The sequence below is a fragment of the Carlito syrichta genome, unplaced genomic scaffold, assembly GCF_000164805.1.
Source record: "Carlito syrichta isolate Samal-C Ts95f unplaced genomic scaffold, Tarsius_syrichta-2.0.1 Scaffold301691, whole genome shotgun sequence".
Lineage (NCBI taxonomy): Eukaryota > Metazoa > Chordata > Mammalia > Primates > Tarsiidae > Carlito > Carlito syrichta.
In genome coordinates this window covers 628,077-634,076 of record NW_007245787.1, presented here as the reverse complement: position 1 = coordinate 634,076, position 6,000 = coordinate 628,077, and positions in this window count along the sequence as shown.

Below are 6,000 nucleotides of genomic sequence, written 5' to 3'. Positions count from 1 at the left end.
TGCCTTCTGCTGTGAGAACCTGCAAACCACCAACTTGGAGACAGCTAAAGGTGCTGATGCATGATGCAGAGGACTTGGTTTGGTCACAAAATACTTCTCTTACTCCCTCTATTGTTTTTATTGCTATACTGGCTATTATAGCAAGCCAGGTGGGTTATATTTTTTTTTTAAATCTTATTAGGCTTATATCCCTAGCCCTCCAGTATTCCAGCCTGTTACATGGGATACTAAGATTATTACTATTTTTACTAATCATTCCTCTTTATTAGAAGACCCCACTCCTTTTTTCATCATGGGCCAAAACTGTAATTAATCATAATTCTTCCTTTTCAGGTTGTTCTAGTTCTCCTCCAATATGTTTTAGTTTACCTAAAAAATCAAACTACTTGCATAAATTGTAAATTAACTAATTGTCTTTTTCTAATTCATATAAAGAATTTATGATTCTTAAAAAGCCTTCTTATTTGATGGTTTCTGTAAATCTTCCATCTCTTTGGTATGATAAATATAGTTTAAAAACATTGTATGAGGTTAATTCATTGTTGTCAAGGCCAAAAAGATTTATAGCAACTTTAATTTTAAGAATAACAACTTTGATTTTGGACATCACTGCCTTGATAACTGTCGCCATATCACTTTCAGTTTCAGTTGTAGCCTTAGCTAAAAAAAATCCATACTCTACATTTACAGATCAGTTATCCAAGAGTGTCTCATTAGCTTTAACAACTCAAGAAATTGTTGACCAAAAATTAAAAAGTAAAGTTAATGCACTAGAAGAAGCTATCTTGATTATAGGACAAGAACTTATAACCTTGAAAATTAAATTGGCCTTGCAATATCATTCAGAGATTAAATGGATTTGTGTCACGCCTTTCCAAGTAAACAAATCTATTCATACCTGGGATAAGATTAAAAATAATATCTCTGAAATTTGGAACTATTCTGACATAAGCTTGGATCTCTCCAAACTTCATCAGGAAATACAAGACATTAGTTCGACTGAAAAACAATTTGAGTCCACCCAATTGGCTCAGTCAATTTTTAACAATTTTTCTTCATTTATCAATCAAAAATCATTATTGTCTATATTAATCAATGTAGAAATTTGTGGAGAAATAATTTTGTTATTATTATGCTTATTTCCAGTAATCTTCAAATCATTAAAAAATAACATCTCCCGACTAAACACGAAATTTCACAGCTTCATATTAAAAAACAAAAAAGGGGGAGATGTTGGGAGCCAGCCTTGGAGGCCTGCCTAATTAACAAAGTCCAGGTGCGCTGAGGACCCCCAGCCTCAAAGCGAGCCCAGGCAGCTGAAGCCCTTCTGTCTTCCGTCTTTGCTGTTGGTATGGCCAAAGAATTCTGTGCAGGTGTGGAAGAAGAAAATGGCAGGTTTATGTGAAGAACTCACAGTTAACCTGGAAATGTCATGGTTCATTTTTCCATTTCCCACTATGCCATTTGGCCTTTTCTAACATATGCAAGGGTTAAACTCTGAAGCACATCAAGAATGCTTTCTTTCGCTTGGTTATAAGTTACTAGATATTGCTTGAGTAAAAAATGATATAAGTATATTCACTCCTTATTTGATTTAGAATTATGTAGTTTAGTGTTTAGACATAAGGTTTTTTAGAAGCACAAGTTTATAGTAAGTTCATTATGAATTCATTATAAGTTCTAACACTTATCTAGGAGTTATGTAGGTGATTTATAACACTGTCTTCACAGACTTAGGATGAAGATTAATTGTTTAGGTTTTTACTTAATTCAATAGTAAAAATTTTAAGTTAACATTTATAGAGTGGGTTTTCACTGAATTCATAAAATACTAATTGGATACTTTTATGATAAATTAACTAAATACAGAGAGCAACCTTGGGGCCTGGGAAACATCACTAAAAGCTTCTTTTGAGTTTTCTTTAGAAATAAACACTGCAGAATAAGAGAAATGCAATGAAGACACCTGGACAAGAAAGGCAATTACGAAGCTTTGAAGGACATAGAAGTCCCAGAGAGAAAATTCCGGATACATGGAGAAATGTGCACTTAAAAACTTTCTTGAGACATTTCAAGGACTGTAATTTGGGACTTTGGACTAAAACTATCATTTTTGGCTTTATGGAAAAGACTCATTGACTGAAAGCAGATAGTGTTCTTGGCTTGTTTGTTGCTTCTAAGACCACTAGATGGTGGTAACTTTTGAAGGATATGTACGTAAAGGAATTTTCTTTGTCTTGCCCCTTTACAAATGGTATAAAAAAGCTTTCTGTTAACTAACATTAAATGTCATCTGTCCTGCAGGCTTCTGGCCTGCAAGCAGATGTCCGAGTGTATTAGGTTCCTTCTTTCGCCTATTCGTCTCTCCTTCAGGAAATCCCACACCCGGTGGGAGCAGGACCCCTGCACCAATGTATCTACTTATCCATCCATTATCCACCCTTTCATACATCTATCTATCTATCCATTCATCCATCCTTCCTCCCATCCATCCATCATCTATATACCTATCTATCCATCAATCTCTCCACCCATCCATTTATACACCCATCTATCTATCTATACTTCTTTCTACATATCCACCCATCCAGCTATTCATTTGTTCACCTATCTATCCATCCTATTTCTCTATCTGTTATCTATCGATTCATCCCTATCTGTCATCTATTTACCTATCTAACCTACTATCTATCTACCATCTATTTTTCCTCTACCTTTTTCTATCTGTCTAATCTATCATCTTCTATACATCTATCCACCCATCTATCTATTTCTAACTATTTATCCATCCTACGTTCTATCTACTTCTATCTATCTTTCTGCCTCCCTTCCCTCTCCTGTTCCTCCCTGACTCCTGACATTAATCCTGAGACCAGGACACCTGAGGACCCTGTGACCCTCCCCATGCTTCCTTCCCCTGACCCAAACTCCCCCCTCCTGCCCCCAGCACACCAGCCAGATCCTTCTTTTCTCTTAGTAACAGTCACTTCTGTCCCCAAGGAGTCAGGACCTGGACAGGTCTGGGACACCCACCATCCACCCTGAACCCTGGTGCCCGCCTGTTTTTCTAGGCCAGGACCCTGTGTGATGTCCTCTTGTTGGTGACCTGAGGGTCAGTGTGAGGCTGTGGAATCTCCCATCTTCCTCTCAACACATCCCTTCTCCTTGTGAACCAGCACACACTTGGTGACTGCTGTGTTTTCCCTGCAGCCCCAGGTCAGCCTCATCCTCCTCAGGTCAAACCTCACAATGAGGCTGGGGGCTGGCTCCTCGGTGGGCACACCTATCAGCACGGGACTCGGAAATCACCTTGGCCCGACTCTTCACTCGGAAACCCCCCACCCACTCAGTGACCGGTAGGCACCCATGCTTCATCCTCCAGGTGGCCCCAAGACATTATCATGTCCTCAGCCACCTCCCTGCTATGTATGTATGTGTTGTATCTATCTATTGATCACCTGCATACCTATCATCTATCCATCCATTCATCTATCACCTATCATCTATATATCCTCATTTATCTATCTGACTAACATCTAACTATGTGTTAGCTATCTATCATCTATACATATATCATTTATCATCCATATCTATCATTTATCTGTCATCTCTCTATTCATTTGTCCATCTATCAATCTATCATCTATGTATCTATAATTTATCATCTATTTATCTATCTTTCTCTCCATCTATTATTCTATCTATACAATCATCAATCCACCCATCTATACATCCAACCATCTATCATCTATTTTCTATCTATAATATATCTAATTATCTATCTATCATCATCATCATCTATCTATCTATTTGTTTATCTATCATCTATCTATCTGTTAACTATCAATCATCTAAGCATTTATCATTTGCCTGTCTATCTATTCATCTAGCTAGCTAGCTAGCTAGCAATTGTTTATCTATCCATCTAAGCATCCACTCATCCATCCACTCAACTATCTATCATCACCCATTTATCTATCTATCCTATCATCTATCTATCTATATCTATGTATGAACTTTCTATCTGTAATGTATCTCATCTATCATCTATCATTTATCATTTATCCATCTATAGTTTATCCTTCTTTCCATCTATTATCCTATCTATCCATCCACCAAACCACCCACTATATCCATCTATCTATCATTTGCTATCTTTATCTATAATGTATCCTATCTCTCTCTCTCTCTCTCTCTATTCATCATCTATTCTTTCTATCATCTGTCTTTATCTATCTATTATGTATCAATCCATCTATCCACCCTATCTTTCTATTTATCATCTATCTGTCACTTGCTATCTCTATCTATAATGTATCTTATCTATTATATATTTATTTATATGTCATCCAGCTATCATCTATCAATCCATCACCTATCTATTCATTCAATTATCATCTATATATCCTTGATCTATTTACATACCATTTATCTATCTATCCATTCATCTATTATCCTATCTATCCCCCATCTATCCATCTATTGATTTATCTATAACGTATCTCATCTATGTATCTATGTATATATCTACTTAACTATCTATCATCTCTATATGTCATCTATCTATCATCTATCATTTATCTACCTATCCATTCATTCTATCCATCATCTCTCTAGCTAACATCTGTCTATCCATCCATCCATCCATCCATCCATCCATCCACCGCCTATCTCTCTGTCTCTATCTCTCTTATCCCCTTACTGGCAACCTCTCCTCCCTGCTAGGGTTCTCTGAACGTTCCACTGCAGAAATCATCATCAAATTAAAAAAAACAACAACAACAACACAGAATTAGTGGGTCACACTTGTAATTCCAGCCTTTTAGAAGGCAAGGTGGAAAGGATCGCTTGAGCTCAGGAGGTTGAGACCAGCCTGGGCAATATAGTAAGATGCCATCTCTCCAAACAAAAATTAAAAAGTTAGCCAGGCACGGTGGCACACACCTGTCATCCCAGCTACTCGGGAGGCAGAGGTGGGAGGACCATCTGAGCCCAGGAGGTAGAGACTGTGGTAAGCCGTGATCATGCCCTTGCACTCTGTCTGGGCCACATAGCAAGACCCTCTACACAAAAATAACATATTGGCCTGGAACAGGGACTCATGCTTGTGATCCAGACAACTTGGGAGGCCAAAGCGGGAGGATTGCCTGAGTCCAGGAGGTCAATACTGTGATGAACTGTGGTCGTGCCCCTGCTCTCCAGCCTGAACCCATCTCAACAAAAATTTTTTTTTTTAATTAGCTGGATTGGTGGTGGCGCCTGTCATTCTAGCGAATTGGGAGGGTAAGGCATGAGGATCGTCTGAGCCCAGGAGGTTGAGGTTGTGCTAAGTCATAATCATGCTCCTGTACTCCAGCCTGGGTCACATAGCAAGACCCCACTGCTACAAAAAAAGATAAAAAGTATGGCTTGGGAATGCCTGTCTTCCTAGCTACTGGGTAAGCTGAGGCAGAAGGATCGCTTGAGCCTAGAAATTGGAGACCAGCCTGGGCCACAGAGTGAGGCTCCATCCATTAAAAAAAAAAATTGTCAAAAGAAATAAAATACAAAAAAGAAAAAAAAGTTGACACAACACAAACCTAAGTCCTGACCCTGACTTAGGTCAAACCTAAATCCTGACCCCGACCCATCACTAACTGGATATTCATACAGTGAAATTGTGGAGGTCTCTAGGTCTCCATTTTCTCATCTGTTAGGACATGAGCCTGGACCAGAGTGTAGACACATATCCTCAGAAACAAGGATCATCTACACCAAGCATGTCCAGACACTCCCTATAGGACGTAGGCAGCCCAAGATTACTAGTAATGAGGCCCTACAACATCTTTTTTTAAAATTTGAGGTCTTGCTGTGTGGGCCAGTCTGGAGAATGAGCACAATCACGGCTCAATACAGCCTGGACCTCCTGGGCTCAGGCGATCGTCCAGTCTCAGTCTTCCAAGTAGCTGGGATGACAGGTGTGCACCACCATACCCAGCTAATTTTTGTATTTTGTACAGA